Source organism: Sarcophilus harrisii, chromosome 4 (assembly GCF_902635505.1).
Source record: "Sarcophilus harrisii chromosome 4, mSarHar1.11, whole genome shotgun sequence".
Taxonomy (NCBI): domain Eukaryota; kingdom Metazoa; phylum Chordata; class Mammalia; order Dasyuromorphia; family Dasyuridae; genus Sarcophilus; species Sarcophilus harrisii.
This window is the reverse complement of record NC_045429.1, coordinates 350,963,988-350,989,139: the sequence shown is the minus strand read 5'-3', so window position 1 is coordinate 350,989,139 and position 25,152 is coordinate 350,963,988. Positions and strand designations below refer to the sequence as shown.

Below are 25,152 nucleotides of genomic sequence, written 5' to 3'. Positions count from 1 at the left end.
TTACTGACTAGCCTGTATGAAACCAGCTCCTCAAGAAAACTCTCTATAACACACCAGATCATTAAAAGCTTTGCTTGGACTTTTATAGAGGGGGAACTCACCACTCTCTGAAGCAACTCATTCTATTTTTTTAATCACTTTATTAGAAAATTTTCTTTAAAATGAATGAAATCTGACCCTGAGAAACTCCTACCCATTGCTCCAAGTTCTACACCCCCTTGAACCTAAGAACAGAAAAAAGATTCCCCCTTCCATAAGAAAAACTTTCAAAATACCTGAAGATAATTATCAGATGTCCACAAAGTCTTCTTTTCCCTGTAGGCTAAATAACTCCAGGTTCTAATTGTTCTTATTTTATAGGGTTGTTATAAGGTTGCAATGAGATGATACACATAACACACCTTAGAAATGGCGAAATATCACACACAAAAATGTTTGTTGTTGTTATCATTATTATGTAATAATCTCAAGGCTCTTCATCATCTTGATTATTCTCTTCTGGATATTCACCATATTTTGGAATACACAGGGGCCACCTGACTGGCTGTTGGAGAGCCAACCCAGACCTGCAGAATGGATCTCCTCTTGTGAGAGGATGATACAAGGAGACTGAGAGGCAGTTGCTATTCTCTGACCTCTCTGACTGAGAGGCCGTTGCATTGTCTGACTTGTCTCCTCTTCTCTGTGCCTCCAATTTATCTCATTCCCAATCAGCAACACCTGTGTCAGCAAAGGCTGCCCTGCAACTCCTTCAGATGTGGAGGTTCTCAAAGAATTGACCTGTCACTTAACAATCATATAATCAGGTATATTAGATATTTCCTAAAATGTAGTGAGGAAAACTGAGCCTAGTACTCCATATATGGTGAGACCTGGACAGATTACAATTAGATCATCACTTCCCTTTTTCTGGACACATTCTCAGATTCCTAAATATTTTATACAATCAGTAGTTACTTTAAATGGAATTTCTCTTTGTAATTCTAACTGTTGCATTTTGTTAGTGATATATAAGAATGATGATGACTTATGTGGGTCTATTTTGTATTCTGCAACTTTGCTAAAGGTGTGGATTGTTTCTAATAACTTTTTAGTAGAATCTCTGGGGTTATCTAACTATACCATCATATCATCAGCAAAGAGTGATAATTTGGTTTCCTCATTGCCTATTCTTATTCCTTTACTCTCTTTCTCAACTCTTATTGCCAAAGCTAGCATTTCTAATACAATATTAAATAGTAATGGTGATAGTGGGCAACCTTGTTTCACTCCTGATCTTATTGGGAATAGTTGCAGTTTGTCCCCATTACATATGATACTTACTGCTGGTTTTAAATAGATGCTACCGATTATTTTAAGGAAAAGTCTGGACACATTCTTATTGCAACTTAATATCATGCTAATTTTTCTATCATTTGATTTTTTAAACTTAATTTTTAAGTCCATTAAAATGTATTTCCCATATCTTTTCTAGATTAATTGCAGTCTAGCATCCCCCATCTTATGAAGCTAATCTGTCAACATGATATTTTATCTTATTAGATTCCAACATTATTCCCACATCCTAACTTGAGATCTATTATCCTGTCCTCCATCATTCATTTTTTAAGCAGGCCTACAAAATTTGTTAAGCATAATAGCATTCATATAGTGATCAGTGTCACAGAAAAATTGATTAAACAACACAGGACCAAGGAAAACTCCTCAGACCAACCAAAAAAACCACCTTTTCAAATTGATACTGAGCTATTAATATAGCTCTCCTCCACAGACAGCCTGCCAACAAAAATCCTAAGCACTGAACCAGATTAAAATGTAATTTGGAAAAATATAATAGCATATAATATTAATTTGTGGCTAAGTCAAAGAAATGAATAACCATTTGTGGAATGCGATAGTGGTGATTAGTGTTCGGTTATGGACATAATAGACATTTGCTGAAATACCTTTGCCTATATGCAATTAACTTAGTGAAGACACTCTCATGGGAATATAGCCTTAAACTATACCTTAATTGTGACTTCAGACTTTATAATAACAAATAGAGATATAGGTAAAAAATTGCAGGTGTTTGTCCCCTCCTGTTTTCCACCACTTCTTAATAAGCATTTAAAGACCTCTTTTAGAAACAATTTATTCTTTTATTTCTGGTTCAGATTTTGGCAATTAAAACCCAGACTCCTCAAATAATAGAAAAAAAGACCAGGTTGGGGGGGGGGGGGGGAGAGAGAGAGAGAGAGGACGCCCAGGCTTCTGCTTTCAGGATATTTATCTTGTAAATACAAGATAAATGCAGTTTATACTTTGCACTCTCCTTTTACTGACAAACCCCTTGTCATATGGGATATGCCCTTTCTCCTGAGATGATAATAAACAGCTCTTTGCTTTTTCTTACTCTGAAAGTCTTCGATTATTTTTGTGGTTGATGCTGTCCCCCACATACCCTTAGCTCTTATGTTATACCACAGTTCTCTTTAATTGTCCTGAGTCAGTTTCCCTCTGCAAAATTTCCCCTCCCTCTTTATCAGAATACTTGATAGAAGATCAGAATGCCTCTCCCCATCCCAAGCTATTAGAATATCAGATACTGTCTTATCAAGAAGCCTCTCCCCATATCCAGGGTGCCTCACCCTGATTATGTAATCCCCATCTCCAGTAGCTCACCTCACCCTGTCAATGCCTTTCCCAGCTCTCAGCACCTTGACTCTGCCCCTGACTCAGGACATCCTCTGCATCTGAACCACATGTATATATGTCCTTGAGAACTCTGTTTGCTGGATTCTTGGAGACTATAGTCTCATTCAGCCTTGGGACCAAACATGGATCCATTGGTCCCAGTATATCTCTCCATTTAATAAATTATTAAATACTCTCTAATCTCTATCTTGCTCAGTTTCTCTGGCATTACATTTACATGACATTATGTTTGTACTTTTACAATTCACTTACCACACACTACTTTGTGTTAAGATCACGTGCATAAGTTATGCTTAGATTTGTCATCTATGACAGCAGACTTCTATATTCCATACTGTATCATTCCAAGCACCTAGCACATATGTTTGGACACAAAAGGTGCTTAATATACAACTATACCTCCATTCTGTAAAATTAAAAATTGATTTTCATTCTACTTTTAAGACTTAAATTTGATAATCTTCCATACCAGGTGAGACTCAACTATTACCATTGAAACTTTATCTTTCACCTCGATTTCTAAAGAAATTTGCTTAAGGTCAAGCCTCTGTTTTGTAACTACCTCCACCTTTTAATTCTATTTTAGTTTGTATCTACTTGCTGGTACTATTCACTTTTGTTCACCATTTACTCAACCCAAATTCAAGTCAATTCAATAAAAGCTTTCATGACTGCAAATTAATTCTATTACCTGAGGATAATATCCAAAGAGGAAGTAAAGGAGCTGAAGCGATGACTCCTTCCTCATTAAAATCTCTACCAATCAGGACTGTCTTACCTTTGTCACTCTAAATGATATACTGTCAGGCCAATTACAAGGAAGATATATCTAGGTTTAAAAGACTGTCAAGTCCTCACTTAGGGTCCCTGGAGAGAATGGTGATTAACCCAATTTATTGGTTGCTACTAGCTTTATTAATAATAAATTTATAGTGCTCAAATAATTGTCTCTTAGTTTATAATGCACATGTCAGCCTAAAGGTGAGAAGAATTTTATTTTCTACAGTTCAACTGAAACTGAGGTTTGAGAGGAATGAAAAGAATAGAAAAAGGCAAGATGGTAAATGAACAAGTTCAAAGTTCTAATGATAAGAAATAAATTTTACTAATCATTTCTTTTTTTTGGCTGAGGCAATTGGGGTTAAGTGACTTGCCCAAGGTCACACAGCTAGAATGTGTTAAGTGTTGGAGGCCAGATTTGAACTCAGGTTTTCCTGACTTCAGGGCTGGTTATCCACTGTGCCACCTAGCTGCCCTACTAATTGTTTTTAAACCACAGTTTATGTATATAGACATGTAATATCTAGAAATGAACATTTCTTGCTTCCTACCAACATAAACAAACCTCTTCTCCTGGTTTTACTTTTTATATATCTGATGATCAGAAATGTTTTTTTTTCCCTCAAGCCATTTTCCAACTGATAAATGGTCAAAAGATATGAACAGACAATTCTCAGATGAAGAAATAGAACTATTTCTATCCATAGAAAAGATGCTCCAAATCAATCAGAAAAATGCAAATTAAGACAACTCTGAGATCCACTACACACCTGTCAGACTGACTAGAATGACAGGGAAAGATAATGCAGAATGTTGGAGGGGATGTGGGAAAACAGGGACACTGATACATTGTTGGTAGAATTGTGAATACAGTCAGTCATTCTGGAGAGCGATTTAGAACTATGCTCAAAAAGTTATCAAACTCTGCATAACCTTTGATCCAGCAGTGTTACTGCTGGGTTTATATCCCAAAGAGATTTTAAAGAAGGGAAAAAGACCTGTATGTGCAAGAATGTTTGTGGCGGCCCTCTTTGTAGTGGCCAGAAACTGGAAACTGAATGGATGCCCATCAATTGGAGAATGGCTGAATAAATTGTGGTATATGAATATTATGGAATATTATTGTTCTGTAAGAAATGACCAGCAGGATGATTTCAGAAAGTCTTGGAGAGACTTACATGAACTGACGCTGAGCGAAATGAGGACCAGGAGATCATTATATACTTCAACAGCTGATGGACGTGGCCATCTTCAGCTATGAGATGAACCAAATCAGTTCCAATAGAGCAGTAATGAAGTGAACCAGCTATACCCAGGGAAAGAACTCTGGAAAATGACTATGAACCACTACATAGAATTCTCAATCCCAATATTTTTGTCCCCCTGCTAGCATTTGCATGATAATAGTCTGTCAGTCCTCAATGAAGACCTGTTGGAAACCTGAATAACCTCTGCCTGATGTTGGCTTATAAATCCAACTCAAAAAAATCGCCCTTGGTAGACAAAGAGACAAGCCATTTGGAGGCATCTTTCTGGAAGGCAAACTATGACTCCCAACAGTAGGATAGTAAAAAAAACAGTAAAGATCTTTTCCTACCCCAGCATAATGGACGATGGGAGGCACTAGAATCCAATAGAAGCAAGGACTCACATCACTGAACTTGTTCAGTTTCTAATGTTGAATCATTTGCCAAGTGCAAAAGATTTTGAGGACAATATGAGAAATAAAGAGGCATTTGGTTTTCACAGTTACGGAAATTAAATTGGAGAAATGAAACAAATTAGAAAACTGAAGCCCAAGAGGACATAAGGAATAATCAAGACTGGAGTTTATCTTCCCCCAAAAGAATAGCTCTTTGGGGGCAGGGACTGACTTTGGTAATCAAAGGTGGTGAATTGAGATTTAAATTTGTAAAGAATCTTTTTCTCTATCCTTTTAGCCATCCTCCTTTACCTTCCCCCTTCTAGAATGTAAGCTCCTTTGGAGTAGAGGTTGGTTATATAATGAAGATTGGAGACTGATATCCAGTAACTTCAGTAACATCCAATTAATGGGGAATTGGGGAGGGAGTTGTGCTTCAGGGTAGGAAAAAAAATGCTGCCTTTTGAATTTCAAAGGTGTGTCTATTCACCTAAGCACCCATCCTTGCAAGAATGTAAAATAAATCTTTCCTGCATTCTTCAGTGAGTTGGAGTTGTTGTTAAGATATTTTGTTTCTAACAGACAAGAACTTTTTTTTCTGGATCTTCAGAAGCTGTGGCTCTAACATCTCCAGGAACAGTTGTGAAGCTGCATCTGGGAAAGGGTTGTTTCCCAGGATTTCTGGGGTCACTGGGCTAGAAGCATTGCCATTTCAAGGCTCTTAGGTTTAGAGTTGGGCTTTCTCCTTCAATACCTCGGGGAAATAGGGATCAAAATGTAGATACCTACCCTATAATTTCCTGCCCTCCCTCAGGGTGCCATACTTCTTCACCTTGGGTGACTTGGCTGTCCTATGGATGATAGCTAGGTTAGCAACTAGCGGGGATGGCCAGCCCTGCCTCCACAGGAGTTGCTTCTGTTTGGGACAAAAAGAGCTACCCAAATTGACTACTACAGAGATCACTCATAGAAAGCAGAATTTTTTATTAGAATCTTGAGACGCAGACCCCATCCTGGTCTGTGAGCCAAATTCACAGGAGAGAGCCACTCCTTTGAAAATGTTCACAATATTTATACATTTCAGACAAAGAACCTCCAAAATCCAACCCTCTATATGGTGTGATTGGTCACATAAGTCTATCCCCCTATTTGATCAGTGGAATGCAGTATATGTATAGCTTTCCCACCAGTGTCCTTCCTTGAACAATGGAATATAAGTCCAGACCTTATCTAAAATGACATGCTTCCTCACCACGGATCCTCTTTTGGACAGTGGAGTGTAGTCCAGGCCTTATCTGAAATCACATGCTTCCTAAACTGAGGCTTTTAAGGCTTTAGCTAACAGTCCCTGATCAGTATGTGCTTAATCTGTAAGTTCTTCACCTTTTTCCCCACACACTTCCATAGATGAGAGCATTGAATACGTAACTTAAAGCAGGATTGGTGGTCCTGGGTGCTGTCATTCCCAGGGTTCTTATGTTTATCATCCATTGGTGATTGTTAGTCAGCAGGTATTGATACTGATGGTAAGGACAGTAAACCCTTTCTATACAATGATATCTCTGAGGACTGGGCTAGAAGCAGATCTGGTGGTCTCAGAGTGTTGTTACATTTGAAAATTAAGATAAACTGAGAGACAATGTCAGAAAGTGATCAATTCATTAGTTAAACTAGCAGCAAATAATAAGTTTGGTCAATGACCTCCCTCAAAGACTGAAGACTTCAAAGTACGATTTAGGGAAATAAAGAATTAGGTAGGTGAGGAAGACAATGCAATTGATTACAAGGTACCTAGCATCATGAAGGTGGGAACAAGAATGGACACATAAAAGAAAGGTGATCTAGCACCCACATGAAGCTAGTAACCACTTTTGTCTGTCATTAAATAACACTTGATTGATTTATGGGACACACCTGTTTCCTGAGAACACACTGTTAGTGAACTAGGGATAATAGATTCCCTGGCTCCTAGGAAGGTTTGTTAGGAAGATCAAAACAGTCCTTAATTGTACAAGGACAGTCAAGGATGATTAATATATCTTGTGGAAATATACCTCAGACTGTAGGTCTTTAAAGGTAAAGTATGGTAAATAATTGTGATGTCTGGGTTAGCACCCTGGATGCCTTACAATCAGCCAGAGTCAGGATAAGCAAAAGTCCTTGGTCTTTATTCTTGGTCTTTAGGGGGAGAAGTGAAAGGGATGGACACAAGCTTTCCACAACCTCCCTTATCTCTGTCCACTGCCAAAGTGACTCTGGCTTGTCTTACTCCAATCCCTCATACAATTATGTGTATACACCAAAAGATCGAGTCATAACAGAATAGTGAGAAGGGCCAAGCATATGCTAATAGAGTATTGTCCAATAGGTAATTAGCCTTAAGTGCTCGGTTGTCTGATTCCAGTGCACCTATTCAGAGTTTCAGCCCTTTACAAATAATAGTTTTTCTTTTCACTATGTCTTTAAAGTAACTCAGAGGGAAAGCTAAATTCCTGAGTTCAACTCAAGGATATATAGAGCCAAGGGCTTTAGGTAGATGCAGACTCAATGATAAAATCAATTACATTGTAAAATCAATACAGCAGATATATATATGGTAAAAACTAGAGTTAATATTAATTTTGATTTTTTTCAAGACTGAACACTATTCCAAAGGCTCTTGAGTTCAGAATCCTACACTGCCTTCAAAGTCTAAAGAGATAGGGTGGTCAAATTGGTGGTGGTGATGGTTCTTTGACTTGCCTGGCATATGGCACTTTCTATGTCTATCTCAGTATGCCTTGCTACTTCAACTAGGTTGGCTTACCTATCTATCTAGATAGATAAATATCTATCTATTTATCTTTCTATTCTGTAATAGTGAGGGTAAGTATTAATATGGCTTCCAACTGAATGTAGTAGTTGTAAAGTTCCTTAATTTTGTTATACTGTTCTGATTCTTTATTGCATAGTATTCTCTCTTCTATGTATGATAAACTACTTGTTCCATACTGGATTTGTACATGGAGAGCAATAGTAGACTTCAAGCTCATAACCATGTAAATTATTATCAACTCTATAATTAGGAACTGTTAATTAGAGGTGGTGTTGGAATGAAGGGTAACCTAATTTCCCTATTGAGAATTCAGGTGACTCTAGAACAACGAAGGCTATGCATATAGAACTACATAGCTAGATACTGAGATCTAGAAGAGATACTCTTAAAGTCCATATGAGCTCCCACATTTTGTCTAAACTTCTAGAATAACACAAATACATACACAGGTGTTATGTTAGTATGCTTGCCAATCCAGATAGGTTGCTAGATAATAACTGACATACAGTACTTTGAAATAAGGGATTTTTAGTGGTACCTTTAAGTGTTATCTGAGCTTCTTCTATATAAAAAAAGATGGTTACATTATTTATAAGCATAATCATATAATAATAATAAGCAATAATAATAATAAGCATAATCATATTTATAAGCATAATAATATAAGCATAAGCAGTGTAATGGAGAAGATAACAAAAGAAAAAAATAGCAGAAGCACAATTTAAATGAAAGAATTCTTATTTTAAGAATTTATCTAAAAAACAAAGAATGCTCAAGCCAGAGGCTGTAACCAGTAGCTTTAAAAAGTAGAAATGACAAGATATACTTTTTTTCTCTATTTCAGAATGAAATGCGTATAGAACTACTAAAATGAATTCACAAAAGGTTCTTTGTAAGTTGAATATCTAGAACTATGAACACAATTTCTCAATTCTAGTCTAACACAGCTGCAACATTTGTAAATCCCCAAACAATGATAAACTGGACAGTTCTATAGATAAAATTAGTTTATTTATTCAATTGGACATTGTAAAAAGAATATAATTTAGGAAATTAAGTTTAGGGGGGTGGGGAAAGGTTATATTGGCACCGAAAACAAACTTTTATTATTTTATTATTTTGCCTTTGTTTGGCTCTGGCATTAAGCAGTATATACAACTTCCAAAAAAATTTAATATAAAATGTAAGTAATATATTTTAATATTTGAAATAAGATATTTAAATTTTAAAACATTTAAAATGATGTAGTTAAAATTTGTGGTCTTTTTGACCTCCATGAGACCTTTGTGATCTCAACGACATAAACTGCACATTATTCACCAATAACTGATACAAGCTAACTGACTTATTAGTCAATCAGCCAACAATAATTGATTATCTCCAATGAAAAACAGTCCTTGCTCTCAAAAAGCTTAGTATCTATTAGGGATAGGGAAGGCAATAGATAAAAAATTATATATAAAGAAGTTATATACAGAATAAATGGAAATAATCAATAGAAGGAAGGCATTAGCATTAAGAAGGATCTGGAAAATCTTGTAGGAGTGAGATTTTAGCAGGGACTTGAAAGAAGCTGAGGAAAACAGGAGACAGGAAGAATAACAATCTAGGCATGGGGACCAGAAAGTTAAAAATGCTCAGTTGAGAAATGGAGTGTCTTGTGCAAAGGAAAGCAAGGAAGTTAGTGTTTCTAATATTACAAAGTAAATGGAGGTAAGATGAAAGAAGACTGGAAAGATAGGGAAAAGGCAGTTTATGAAGGGCTTCAAAAGCCAAACAGAGGACTTAGTGTTTGATCCTGGAGGTGACAGGAAGTCAATGGAATTTACTGAATAGAGGAATGGCATGATCAGAAGTGCTTTAAATACATCAATTTTGACAGCTGGGTGAAGGATGACCTGGACTGGTTAGAGACTTGAGCCAAGGAGGCCAATCAGAAGCTTATTGCAATGGTCCAGGAACAATAGGTTCCAGGTGTTGAAAGTTTATACCAGAGTATTACCAGTTTCACAGGATAAGAGTATTAGGATTGGAAAAATGTTGGGGAAGAGGTGAGGGAGTAGAATATGACACTCAGAATTTATGACACTTAAGCCTTGAGATTGGGAGGAAGCAGTGCCCTCAACAAGTCATAAGAAAATTAAGAAGGGAAGACTTTAGGAAGTGGGGGAGGAACATAGGGAGTTCAATTTGGGACAAGGTAAATTTAAGATGTCAATAGGACATCTAGTTTGAGATGTCTAATAGGCTGTTTGGAAATTTGAGGCTGGAGATTAGTGCTAGATAAGTAGATATGAGAATCCTCAAAGAGATTACAATTAAAAACATGGGAGCCGATCAAGCCTATTACTGCTCTATACATTTAAACCAGGGATAATAATATAGACCACAGAATGTCTTAAGAGATCCTAAATAACAATCACCTAAACCAGCATTCTCATTTTACAAATTAAGAACCTGAAACCACAAAAAAGTTAAGGCTTTTACTGCCCAAGGTCACACAGACAAATCAGGAAGAGAACCCAATGTTCTTTTAGCATTCCAGCAGGAGTAGCAAACATTTATTAAATACTTCCTATCTTTCAGATACTGTGCTAAGTTCTTAGAGATACCAACAAAGGCAAAAATATGTCCCTTTATCTCAAGTTCCTATTCTAATGGAAGAAATAATTTGTAAATTCCTATCTATATGCACTATATGGTATAAATGTAAAGTCTTAATTGTTGTTAGTCCTTTGTTCTCAAGGAGGCCCATGATATCAGGGAGTTGATGTCATGACATGCAAGTGAGTTGCAATGAACTGAGGAAGGGCTGTGCAAGGTCACCTGCTTCACTTTCTCCTCCAGAATCATCTAGGTCCAGTGGCCATATATAGATCAAGATGACTGGAGATGGCCCTAGATACAGTAATATCAAAAGTAAAAAATAATTCCCTTTATAATCACTCCCTTACTCCTTACACATAACAAAAATTTTCTAACAATTAGAGAAATCAAAAATAGAAATTGATTCTAGAGATACTTTCCTATTCTTCCTTTATTCTATCTTTTTTTAAAATAAAAAAAAAAAAAAAAACGTTTAATTGACAGAGCCCATGTCTGGGTAGTTTTTTTTACAACATTATCCCTTGCACTCACTTCTGTTCCGACTTCTCCCCTCCTTCCCTTCACCCCCTCCCCCAGATGACAAGCAATCCCATACAAGTTAAATGTCACAGTGTATCCTAGATACAATATATGTGTGCAGAACCGAACAGTTCACTTGTTGCACAGGAAGAATTGGATTCAGAAGGTAAAAATAACCTGGGAAGAAAAACAAAAATGCAAGCAGTTTACATTCATTTCCCAGTGTTCTTTCTTTGGGTGTAGCTGCTTCTGTTCATTCTTGATTAATTGAAACTGAGTTAGATCTCTTTGTCAAAGAAATCCACTTCCATCCTAGTCATCCAACAAGAATTCTTCCCAATAAATAAATAAATAAATCTGTCCAGCTAGTAGTTGGCTAGAGAGGTACTTTATGTACATATTGTGTTCCCTAAAAGGTCCTTAAGGGCTTCCAATTCGAAATTCTGTACTTTTGAAGAATTTAATTATAAAGAAAAAAAACAAAAGCTTTTAAAATCTGTTGTGATAGTGTATATTTTATAGCAGTCATTTTTCAATTCCCTTACTAGTATTACCATTATTAGATAAGGCCATGGTGTAAAAGGAAAAAGGAAAAAAGAATTAAGAGCTAAAGATACTGTTTTGGTTACATAATCATGGATTTATTCTTAACTTACATATTATACTTTCAAAATGAAATCAAACACTGGGTACTTTTGTTAAGTTTATAAACAATTATTATTTTTTCTTTTTTTTTTTTCAAAAGAAACCAAACGAACATTAAATCATCTTTTTTATTAAAAAGAAAAATTCCTGTTCATGTAGAACAGCGTCAGCAAACTAAGGTAATGAATGTTATCACTGTTATCATTAAGTTTTGTGACACCAGCAATATACTAACTATTCAACAATCAGAATAACAATTTGTATGGGCTTCTAAAGTTCAACCAGTGTATTTAATCTTTAACCTATCATTATTTTAATAGCACTTAAAGTAAAACTGAAATAAACAAAGACAACCAGAAAATTTCAAGAAAGGTTACTAAACAAGATCAAACTCAAATCATGGCCACAAGGATATATGCTATTCCATGCAAAACAAACAACTGAGAATGTTAAATTTTCAGTGTGAGCATTTACAGGTAGGAGACCAACAAACTACAAATCAAGTCTTCATTTGTTGATAATCTAGGAATTTAAGAAAGTGATGGGAAAAATGTTAATTATGCAGATTAAATTTTAGAGTATTTTATACTAAATTTCCTTCTCCCCACATCCTCATACTACTTGGATACAAGGAACAAAAAAATTCTAATCTTGTGGAAGAATGAGGTTGAACAGACCACTGCTATTAATCTATTTAGCTCCTATGAGTATATATGGTAGTTGTAGGTTTCAATAAAACAACTGTAAACAGTGTCTAGAAACATAAAAAAAAAAAAAAATAAATCCAGTTCACTGGAGTTTTTTTATCAGTGCTGAGAGATAAAGACAAAATTCAATTACTTTAGGCAAGATCAGAATACTAGATCATCTGACTCTTTTAGATTAGCATTTCTTTTTACACCTTTCTGTGTCACTTCTATAATTTTTTTTCTGAAGGTTAATGACTTTTCATAAGAAAAATGATTTTAGTGGTATATATATATATATATATATATTCTTTTTTTTTGATCTTCAAAAAAAAAATAAATAAATAAACCTCAGGGGAACTACTCAATTAAATTCCCAAATTAGGGCACATCTTAAAAGCACTCATTCTCTCATAGATCTCATCATAAATAGGTATTACACTAGTATATTCTTGAACAAAAATGTTCCACCAAATTTATTTAATCTCACTAAATACAAGTAATATATATATATATGTATATATATATATAATATTACATAAAAAGCACCACAAATTTCCATTTAGTGAAATAAGTCACTGTTCCAATTTTATCTTCTACTTAAGTCAAATGTTTTCCAGCAAAAATTACTTAGAACCAAATAAAACAAAAGCATCTAGAGACAAAATTTGTATTGGGGTGAGCAATAAGAACCAGGAAAGGATTTTTTTTTTAAATACTTGATCATACGCTTTTGTTTAAGTATTTTATTTTGGTAGAAAAAAAATTCTGAATTTGTACTTTCACAAGATGAAAACCTGTCTTCAACAATTTGCCTTTTAATGTTAAAAAACAAACAATGGCGAAAGCCACCTTCAATTATCCTCAAGCAAAACTAAGGCTCATGAGGCTACTAGCAACTTCCACTACAACAGTTGATCAATCTATGAAGACTAAATCTAGAACTGGGAGAACCGAATTTGAATCCTCAATCTGCTACTTCTTGGGTGACCCAGAGAAAGTCATATTTCTGGTCCTGTTTGCTTTTTTCTAAAAAGAAGGAGTTGGGGTGGACTATGTCCTGAACCTGATTTTTTCTTTCTTTCTTTTTTTTATTCTTTGCTTACGTATCTTTATATCTCTCTTAACTACCAAGTAAATCTCATCAGATTCTCCACTCCTAGAGCCACTCTCTACTCTGGTTCAGATAACATTCTCAATATCTTGTTTTCAACATTTAAACATTCAATTAAAAAGTTTTTTTAAAAATTAGTCTTCACTAACCATGACATAAAATTAGCTTTTTAATCATACTCAATATAGTTAACTCTAGATTATATTTATGTGGCTTATCTGGAGCAGTTTTAATTTCATCATGGCTTCTCCAGTTCATCATCCTGAGTCTTTTTTAACTTCATTTTCTGGACTAGGTCAAAGGGGAAATTCTTAACTTCAATTGCTATCTAGCCATAATCACTGAATAGGTATGGCCTCAGTCAAACTGTTGAAGGCCTCAGCTTAAAAACAAAAAACATAAAACAAATAAAAAAAGCTCCTCCTGTTTCATCCAGAGTCGTCTCTTGTTATCTTGATCTGTATCTGGCCACAGAATTCAAATGACTCTGTAGGAGAAAATGAGGCAGTTGACCTTGCATGTCCCTCCTTCCCTTCAATTCAATTCACTTGCATGTCATGGCATCCTCCCTGATATTATGACTCTCTTCAAGAAAGGAGGACAAACAACAACCATTATCAGTTCACATTCAAGAAATACAAATTAATTTTAATATTTATTGTTCAGTTGTGTCCAACTCTTCATGACCCCATTTGGGGTTTTTTTTGGCAAAGATATTGGAATGGTTTACCTATTTCTTCTCCAGTTCAATTTACAGAGGAGGAAACTGAGGCAAAAGAGGTTGAGTTGCCCAGGGCCACATAGCTAGGAAGTATCTGGGGTCATATTGGAATTCAGATCTTCCTGACTTTAGGAACAGTGTTTTATCCACTGCCACCTTGCTGCCAAATCATGCTTAGGAAAACAAACAAAATCACAAAATCACTTCCAACAAAGAGACTGGGGTTTTCTCTGGATGTTCTATTAAAAGAGAACTTTTGCTAGATGATAGTTAAGCTCCCTTTTTGCTCTAAATTTTATGAATCTATGAATAAGCTATTATTATCCATTGTTGGTAATGGTCTGTGTTCTTTGTTCTTAACCTGTGTCAGAAGATTAACTTAACATTTATGTGTTTATTTAAATTTACTTGTCTTTGTATCATTCATCAACAAACATTTGCTGAGTACATTATACAAAATGTTACAAGGGAATACAAAAAACAGTCGACCTCAGAGGAGCTTAAAATCTTACAAGGAAAATACCAGACATACAAATTACTTATAACTTAATACATAGTGTGAGAAGATCCTTCAATTTGTCCCCCAGAGTTAGGGGCATGATGTGAAGTGGAGAGTAAGGGAGGAATGTCAGTTTTAACTAGCCTACAAGACAATTCATAGATGGCTAAATAAATTTTTTAAGGTAAGTCCACTGTTATCTGGTTTATTCTGCATTCTATCTGACATAGTTGAACTTCTTTCAGTAATTCAAAAGTATTCTAATAAATAAGACATTTTAATTCCTAATAATTCCCTTTAAAAAAATTCTGTTTCCACTGTTGGGTTCCTCTTCCTAATCCATCTCTCAAATCATTTAGGTTCAATGGACTCCTTTGTTATACATTCTAGAATCTCTATTCAAAAGTTCTGTTTCAGTGTCATCTGCTATATGAAACCTTTCCTGATTTCTCTAGCTGCTAGTATTTCACTTAAAATTAGCATCATGCTCTATATACTTATACATATATGTATAATTTCCCTTGAAAGAATGTAATCTTCTTGAGAGCAGGAACTATTTCATTTATGTCTCTGCATCCATAGTAACTGGAACACAGGAATGGTTTAATAAATGCTTCCTTTTAATAAACTGGGAAAACATTTTTACATCCAAAGGATCTGATAAAGGTCTCCTTTCTAAAATATATAACTGACTCAAATTTATGATAGTTCAAGCCATTCTCCACTTGATAAATGGTCAAAGGATAAAAACAATTTTCAGATGAAGAAATTGAAACTATTTGTAGCCACATGAAAAGGTGCTCCACAATTTTAAAAAATTGATAACATTATTACTGCATATTTACAGTAATGTATCTGAAATACCTTCTTCTTGTAGCTGTTTGTCGTTTCTTTTCAAAAGAACCAATGACATCACAGGGTGATGCCTTAATTTGTACACGAGTTGGATTCAAGTGAGGCAGAGTTGAACAAAGTCATTAGCTTTACACTCTCTTCCTGAGTCATCAAAGCAGGACAAAAGTCATGCAGTGGATGATCTTAGTGTCTTTGATGCCTAACCAAGTTCTAAGCACTGCATAGAACTTCCTTCAGCTGCCATTGAACAAATTCTTCCATCTGCCCATTGTGCTGGGGGATGTCTTAGAGTAGACATCCTCCTATAACTTGCAGTTTGGGGACTTGTCAGTTACCTTCAACCTGGTTTATTCTTTAGTTTGGCTGCCACTCATGCTATAGGTCACAGGTGAGATGAAAAAGTGGACACAAAAGCTGATGAGCAGCTCCCCAAAAGCCTTAGCAAGCCCTCATATCAGATATGCTTGTCATCTCTCTATATATCTCATTATATATCTAATTCATAATAATATATATTTAATATTTTTGTAGATACACATGTACTTGAAAAATTATAATTTCCTTCTAAATAAATTGAGATATGACTAATAAAAAAAAAAAAAAGAAAAAAGAAAAGGTGCTCCAAATCACTATTGATCAGAGAAATGCAAATTAAGACAACTCTGAGATACTACTACCCACCTGTCAGATTGGCTAAGATGACAGGAAAAGATAATGACAAACACTGGAGGGGATGTGGGAAAATTGGGACACTGATACATTGTTGGTGGAACTGTGAACGAATCCAACCATTACAGAGAGTAGTTTAGAACTATGCTCAAAAAGTTATCAAACTGTGCATATCCTTTGATCCAGCAGTGTTTCTACTGGACCTATATCCCAAAGAGATCTTAAAGGAGGGAAAGGGATCCACATGTGCAAAAATGTCTGTGGCAGCCCTTTTTGTAGTGGCAACAAAATGGAAACTGAGTGGATGCCCATCAGCTGGAGAATGGCTGAATAAGTTATGATAATTGAATGCTATGGAATACTATTGTTCTGTAAAAAATGACCAGCAGGATGATTTCAGAGAGACTTGGAGAGACCTTTGTGAACTGATGCTAAGTGAAATGAAAAGAACCAGGAATTCATTGTACATGGCAACAACAAGACTATATGATGATCAGTTCTGATGGATGTGGCTGTCTTCAACACTGAAATGATTCAAACCAGTTCCACTTGTGCAGTGATGAAGACAGCCGTCTACATCCATAGAGAGAACCATGGGAACAGAGTATGGACCACAATATAGCATTTTCACTCTCTCTGTTATTTGCTTGCATTTTGTTTTCTTTCTCAGCTTTTCTTTTTCTTCCTTCTTGATCTGATTTTTCTTGTGCAACAAGATAATTGTATAAACATGTATACATATATTGGGTCTAATATGTATTTCAATATATTTAAGATATATTGGACTGTCATCTAGGGAAAGGGGTGGAGAGGAGGGGAAAATTTGGAATGAAAGGTTATGCAAGGGTCAATGTTGGAAAAATTACCCATGTATGCATGTATTTGTAAATAAAAAGCTTTAATGATAAAAAAAAATTTTTTTTTAAAATAAATGCTTCCTTTTTTTGTGCATTTGAGATTATATGTTCATATAACTTTCTGGTCAAACTTTATCAGTATATAACAACAGTCCATGGTGGTTCAAATTTAGGAGGAATCTCAAAGATTCCTTTATGTACTCTTTATAAAAATTAAAGAAAATTACCATTTAGTGGTGGTCAGCAGAGTTTTATGTGGAATGACATTAAGTACTTTATCTTCATGTAAACTCTAACAACAATGGCAATCAAGGAAAACAGGTGTACAGGGTTTTAAGATTTTAAAAGCCTTCCACAGAGCATTCCTTCTCTCTTTTTATCTTCTTCTTTTAGTTTTTTGCCTACAAATAATGCTGAGATCTTTGCCTATTCTAAAAAAAAATCTAGGACCCAGTCATCCCTTTAAGTTCTTGTTCTCTTTTCCCTACCCTCACCAAACAAAATTTGAGGGAAAATGGTCTCACTGTCAAAATTCAAGAAAGAATAGTCTTTGCTAGTTAAATTATACTTACTCTTCAATTACTCATTCATCATTCTCCTGCAGTGTAATTTCCTTCCCCTACAACACCTGAAAGTTTGTCTGTATGCAAATCTGTGAATAAAAATGCCAAGCCAATAATTCTAAACATGCAAAATTTCAAGAAATATTCAAATTTCAAAAGTACAAAGTTCTCAACAAAATTGAGGAGAAAAAATGTTCATAGGGTCACAGATCTATAACTGTTCAATTAAATCTATCCCTGGCAAATATGCATACTTTTCCCTATGCCGTTTTGGTTCGCAGTTTTGCTTTAAAAAAATAATAAATCCTATACCTAAAATGACCTATCTTTTTAGTTCTTTTGGAACTAAATGTTTTACATAAATATGCTTACCCACAATAAATATACAGAAATATTTGCAAAGTTAATAGGATTTAGAGTAGAAAGGAACTCAAAGATCAGAGTCCAACCCTCTCATTTACAATGAAGAAACAATGAAGAAATGAGTCCCAGGGAGATAACGGAGTTCCCTAAGTTCACATAGGTGGCAGCAGACTTAGGGTTTATTCTAAGAGCTAAAATAAAATACAATTTTAAAACATTCTGACCAAAAAAGTGAGAATCAATTCTTTAGTTTGTGGGAAGGGAGGAGAGAGAAGCAGGGAATTGTATATACTGTCAGACCAAGACAATGTAGCAATTGTTTTTACTGAAAGTTTTTCTTCTTTGTTTTGAAATCTCTTGTTACAAAGAGTTGGTCTTTGGGCAAAGACAGGAAAGACTTTGTAGGAAATAAATGCAATATAGCAACAATAAAATAGTCAATTAAAAATATAAAATGAGGAGAAAGACAACTATGGCTTGTTTCTCCAAATATGTCATAAACTTCTTGAGGTCAGAAATTCCATTTCTGTATTTCTAGATGCTACAATCAGAAGCTTGGTGATAGAATAATTAAGTAGAAAGCTATATAAACCATAAACTTGCCACAAAAGTATGCACAATAACATTTATTTACGAAGCTTTCATTAGGCGTCAAACAGCCTACTCCTTGATCCTTACTATAATTTTGAGACCATTACTCTACCACTAACTATCAATGCTATCTCTCTCCTTTGAAGTTCAGGATATCCTCCCTTCCTAGTCTGTCAACCTTTTCAACATTTCGTTTCTTTAATGACTTCAGCACTGTGCTAAGTACTAGACACACAAATAAAAGTAAAAAAGAAAGATGTTACTTGTTTCTCAGGAGCTTATATCCTAACAGGAAGACAATATATAAAAGTTATCTGAAAAAGTAAAGAGAGAGTGAGAGTAGGAACAATAGCATGTCAGAGAAAGATGAGCTAGTAGTATAGTCAGAAGAGGGATGAAGACATGTTTGGCCTGGGCTTCTTCCCTAAACTCAAGGGTCCCCAGGAATCAAGCAAACAGAAAATGAGATCTTGGGAGTCAAAGTTGTAGAATTAATTTTCAATGCATGAATGTGTGTTTTCCAAAAGCCCCATCAACATTTGTCATCTTGCTTGTCTGTCATTGTTGCTATTTTGATGGATAGAAATGGCCTTACATTTCTCTTACATCAGTGACACAATAATTTTTTCATGGATCCTCTTTCTCCCCACCTTTATCTTTCCCACTCTTGGGCATCTAGTACCTTTTAGTTAGACTGAAGTTATAATACCCTTCAAATAGGTCTTTCAGTTTCTCCCTTCCTCAATGTAGCCTTCACAGATGACAAAGTAATCTTCCTAAACACAATATATGGCCAATAGTTATGAGATGAATATCCTGTAATTTATAAATGTAATATTACTATATCATAATGCAGATAAATATGAAGAATTCAAAGAAGCATTGGGAAGATGTGTATGAAGTGAACTGCTTAAAAGAATAAAAAGAGAATGACTACAATAATGTAAAAAAAAAACCTAAGTCAAAAGAAATTTGATCAAAGACAATGCTTCATTAGAAGGTTTAAGTTTACAACTGATAAACTATAAAAGTGCAAGTGACATACCATTAAGCAGCTTTGCTTAACTGTTGTTAAAAAAAAAAAAAACATACTTTATAGGCTGGTATGTTTGCTGGGAAGTTTATGCTGCTTCAAAACAAATTTTATTTTATCAATAATTTTAAACATAACGATTAATAAAGAAGATGTTATCTGCCTAATGTATACATCTGATTATGTCACTTCCCTGTTCAAAAATCTTCAATGAATCCCCACTACATTGTATAAAAGCTAAAATCTTTACTGTGGCATTCAAGGCTTTCCTTGTTCATTCTATTCCCTGGCACTGCATTCTACACTGCTAGTGCCTTCTTTCTGAGATAATCTTCCATTTGCACTGGGGTGTATGGATGTTCTAGAGGTCTAGCACCTCTGTGTAAGAGCTTGCTAAACATTTTGCTCAACCACTTTTCATGTTTATCTGGCACTCAGCTCTCACCTGTGGCTCCAAGCTCTAGTAAAACTATCTCAGAAGATGGGCTAAACCAAGGTAACAGAGCACAAAACCATCAGTGGGTTGGGATATGTCTATCCTAATCAGATGAAGACTTCCTCAAGTGGATTGGGTAAAAGAGAACAGTTTTTTCCCACAGCCATGAAGGCAGTTAAAGCAGTCACTATGGAGCGCTTAGAGATTGGTCAGACATCAAAATCCAAGGTCATCCACTGTATCCCAGGCCACTGTCAGTTGCTCTGACTTAAGTCTTGTCACTGGACTTCAATGACTCTGGAAGAGAGATTGAGCCTGATGATGTGTAGCTCTGCCTCCCTTAAATTCAAATCACCCATGAATCTAACTTGCTATCGCTCTATGATGTCATTGGTCCTCTTCAAAAAATGAAGGACTAACAACACTGTCTTGCATTTGGATTATGTATTTCATATATTTACAGTTATTTGCATGTTGTATTCACCATTAGAATGTGAATTTCTTGCAGGTAGAGAATATTTTTTAAAAATTTCTTTTTATACTTAGGACTGAACACATGAAATGCTCTTAATAAATGCTTGCTGATTCAGAGTGCTCTTAATAGAGCTGAATGTTAGAGATAAATTACAACTTAAGATGATTACCTCCAGATAAGAGGATAAATTCAAAAGAATGTTTTAGATGTTCAATCAAGAGACACTAAACCATATGCTTAAACTATGATACAATGATAATTTGTTTACCTGAAACAGCAAAGTCCATAGCAAAAGTAAAAACAAAACACAGAATTCCCTGTGTTCAATATAGCAAACTAAATCAGTTTTGAAGTTTTTTTCAGAGGAAATGCCAAGAAATTCATATAGCCTTTTTCTCAGGTATTGGACATATGACCTTTAGGGTGCCTGTAGTGCTAGATCTATGATCCTCCTCAAATGTTTTTGTTTATTAAGATTCCTTGGTATTACCTAGAAAGCAAGTGAAGTATTAATTCAGAATTACTGTTCGGAAAGCTACAGCAAAGCACTCTTTTTTATTTTTCGTCCAATGCAACCAGTTTAGGTGTCTTTTCCTGGCAGTTACTTGACTTTATTCTTTTTTTTTTTTTTTTTTAAATTAAAGCTTTTTATTTTCAAAACATATGCATGGACAATTCTTTAATTATTTGCCCTTGCAAAACCTTGTGTTCCAATTTTCCTTCCTTTCCCCCATGACCTCCCCTAGATGGCAAGTAGTTCAATATATGTTAAACATAGTAGAAATATATTAAATCCAATATATGCATACATATTTATATAATTATTGTGCTGCACAAGGAAAATCAAAACCAGTAAAAAAAAATAAAATGCAAGCAAGCAACAACGAAAACAGTGAAAATGCTACTTGACTTTATTCTTAATGCCATCAAATTAAAAAGAGAAAAGTCAAATGGGAGTATTTTCTTTTCTGTTTTTGAATCTAAGATTAACAATCATCATCAAATAAAATGAGCATTTGCAAAATCAAAGAACAGAAAAAGTGCATGAAACCAACTCTTGTGTACAGTTTGTTTTTCTTCTTTTTTAAGTATAAAACAAATTCAACAGATTAACTTTCAAAACCGTGCTCCTTATTTGTTTTAGTTGAAAAAGAAACCATTTTCACATATACTATAGAGATCATATTAACCACATATAAAACCTGACAACTGAGGCACAGTGAAAAGAACATTCAATAGTCAGTGCTAAGTCAGGAGAGTTGGGTTCTAAGATCAGCCTTTTCCATTAACTCTGTTAATGTTGGGCAGTTCTCTGGGAGTTGATTTTTCTCTTCATTTACCTGGGTCTTATATATAAAAAGAAAATTAGATTAAAAGATATTTTAAGTTCCTACAAAGTCTAATATTTATGATTCTATCCCCATTACGAATCAGCTGGCTTCAGTATACCTATTGCTATTTCTATGAGGTATTCTGACTACTACAAACTTCTGCTTAATTATATGCAAACATCTTAAATATTAGCTTCTCCTATATGTAGAGATCCTCAGAACCATAAATATTACAAATATGGAAAAATAATCAAATTGGCAATTATTTTAACTCACTGAAGAATGGAAGCAAAGCAGTATTCATTCTTCAATTTAGTAGATATAAACTAAAATGACCTGTTCTAAATATTATTACATTCAAATTTTTTTGGCTACCATTTAGTGTGTACTGAAAAGTAAGGCAAAGGTCACCTCAGAAAAGTGCTTTATTTACAGATGGAGTGAAAGAACACACTGTCAACAAGACACAGAATCTCCCTAAATGAGCCAAGGTACTAATATTCTGCACTACCACAGTAGAATCCTTCATGATAAGATATGACAAAATCTTTCAACAAGTTAACATTAGCTCTGTTGACATGCAAACAGAAAAAGATAATTCTTTAACAGCAAAATAACATTTTTATGTTCTCAATAGCATAAGAATATTTTCCTATGAGAGAGAATTGGGGACTCACAGAAATCACAAAAGGTTTAATATTAAATACTAGTCTAGTGGTTATCTGGAAAAAACATTATTTCTTTTATTGTTTCAGTCATGTCCAACTTTTCTCGATCCATTTGAGTTTTCTTGGCAAAGATACTGGAATGGTTTGCCATTTCTTTCTCCAGATCATTTTATGGATGAAGACCAGAGGGAAATAGGGCTAAGCGATTTGTCCACGTTTCACACAACTAGTAAGTGTCTGAGGCTGTATTTGAATTCGGATCCTCTAGACTCTTAAGGCTGGTGCTCAAGCCACAGTATCACCTAGATACTCTTGAAGAACAATATCCAACTTGATAACAGGGAAATCAAAGTCCCAGAAAAAGTTCCCAAGTAGTTTGGTTAAACACACAATCAATAAATGAAACTTATTAATAGTTCCGCATGGTAGAAAAGGAAATGGATTTGGAAAAAGAAGGCTTGAGTTCAAATCATGGCAGTGTCATTTACTACCTGTAGGACCTGTAGGTCCGAAAGTCATCTTACTTCTTTTCACCTCAGTTTCTTTAACTGTAATGAAGATTCATATATACACATTACTCCAGGGAGAAAAAAATACTTACTCTGTTAATGAAATTAAAGCTAAAAATCCAAATAGAAGTAATCATCAGCTAACAGGTACATGTATTTTACTCTCTATCATCCAGTTGGGTGTCTCATCCTTTCAAAATTTAAGGAAACCATTCCCTACAGGAATCACAAAATGTATGCAGTAATAGAACCTGTCCTTAATAGCAGGTACAATAATTAGCACATATCTCCACTCCTATTCAGTAGTGAAAGCCATTCAATTGTAGCCAAAAGACACAATTCTCAAAAATATTTGAGCTGTCTTTCCCAAACTGGCAAGTAATTAATGTAAATTTGTTTTGCTTGTGGAATTGAGGTTAAAAATTCAAATATATGTAAATACCAGTTAACAAGTATGTCAATTTTAACTCTTAACAAGGGACAGTCTATCACCTTCACAAACTGTTTACATTCAACTGGGTGTCTCATGTTATCAAGATTTTAAGGAAAACGTTCTTCTGACTATGAAATAGAAATTGTGGCTAATAATACAGGCATAATAGTTAGCATTCACCTCCCACCCACTTCCAGTCGCTAAAAGTAATCGGGGTGGCCAATACACACAATCTTCTATTATAATACTATATTAAAAAGTCTATCCAAGTCCTCTTTTCTTTATGACAAAGTAATTTAACTGCAAAATGTCTCAGAATCACTGACAAGAATTTCCTATAAAGGACACTGATTGAGCGGTCTCTGGGTGAGAATTAAGGAAGGAAAAGAAAAAATAATGGATACATTTGGGTTTGGAGTAAGGGAAAGTCCTCTGTATTCCAGCAAGGAGCGAGAAAAGGTCCTTCTCTTTTTGTCTAGCCTCTTGAGATTTCCGGACCAAGCATAGTTTCCCAACAGGTGGTTTCTGGAGGATGACAAGCCCCCTTTGCTCTTAAATCGAGCCTAAGAATGAAAAGGAGGCGAGAGGAAAGGGAAGAGAGAGAGAGGAAACGGTGGGGGTGGGGGCACACAGAAATGAGAGGGAAGGGGGGGGGACAGAGACACAGAAAACACGGACGGAGAGGGAGAGGCGAGTGGTCCGCGGAGAGAAGACCAAGCCGGACGTCGCAGGGGCTTTGGCCGCGGAATCCGAGTCAGCCAAGGCCGCGATGCCCGCGGGGGAGCTGGCAACTGCCCGCCAGCCCCGGGCTGAAGCAGGAGCCCCAGAGGCCCGATTAGCGAGCCGGGGAAGCCGAGCCGGCTCCGACTGGGGGGCCCGTGCAGGCCGGCACCCTCGCTGCTCTGGGGGCGGCGGCCGCGGCAGTGTCCTGCGCCAGGAGAGAGAAGTGCCCCGTGACTTTCTCCCCGTCTCCCCACCGCCCCGGGATCGTCTCCGCTCCGTTGGCTCGGGGGCCCCGCCGCGGCGGCTGAGGAGCGGAGAGAAGCCAGGAGCGTTGGCACCTGGAGCCCGAGAGACGGCGCAGACCGAGGGCGCTCCAGGAGGGACGGCCGCTGACTCGGGCCCCCGGCGCTCGCTCCCGCGTTCCCTCCCTGATGTACGTACCCGGCGGCAGCCCCGGCTCCGGCTCCGACTCCGCGGGAGGATCCTGACGGACTCTCACACCCGCTGATGGGCTCGAGCCAACCGGAACTTTCCCTCCTCATTTCCGGTTCACTTCCCTGCCTTCCCTCCCTTCTTCCCTCTGACTCCTCCTCCTCCCCCGCTGAGGCAGACGTCATCCCACTCCCCCCACCTCTCTTACTATTCCCAGTCTCCTGCCTCTCTTTCTTAAAGTCCCTTCTCTTTTCCTCTCCCTTCGCTTCTCTTTTCCTTTTTCCTCTATTCTGCTCTACCTTTCCTCAAGAGAAGACGCAATTTTACTTCCTCCCTTTACCTCAGGAGATGTCCCATCTCCTGTTCTTTCTGCCTTATTCAATCATTTCCTTCTCCTTCCTCTGACCTTACGCTTTTCCTTCTCACTCTTCTCTCACTTCTGTCACCTCTCCTTTCCCTCATTTCCCTCTTTCACTTTTCCTCTCTTCA

General features: G+C 36.1%; 1 protein-coding gene across 1 annotated transcript in view; it reads right to left on the bottom strand.

Annotated features, from left to right (window-relative positions):
• Positions 1 to 24,792, bottom strand: part of VMP1 (vacuole membrane protein 1) — a 135,954-nt gene extending 111,162 nt beyond the window's left edge. Inside the window, exon 1 of the mRNA XM_031966511.1 lies at positions 24,673 to 24,792. The gene's annotated coding sequence lies outside the window, so the exon portion shown is untranslated. The remainder of the gene's footprint in view (positions 1 to 24,672) is intronic.
• Between the last annotated feature and the right edge of the window lie 360 nt (positions 24,793 to 25,152).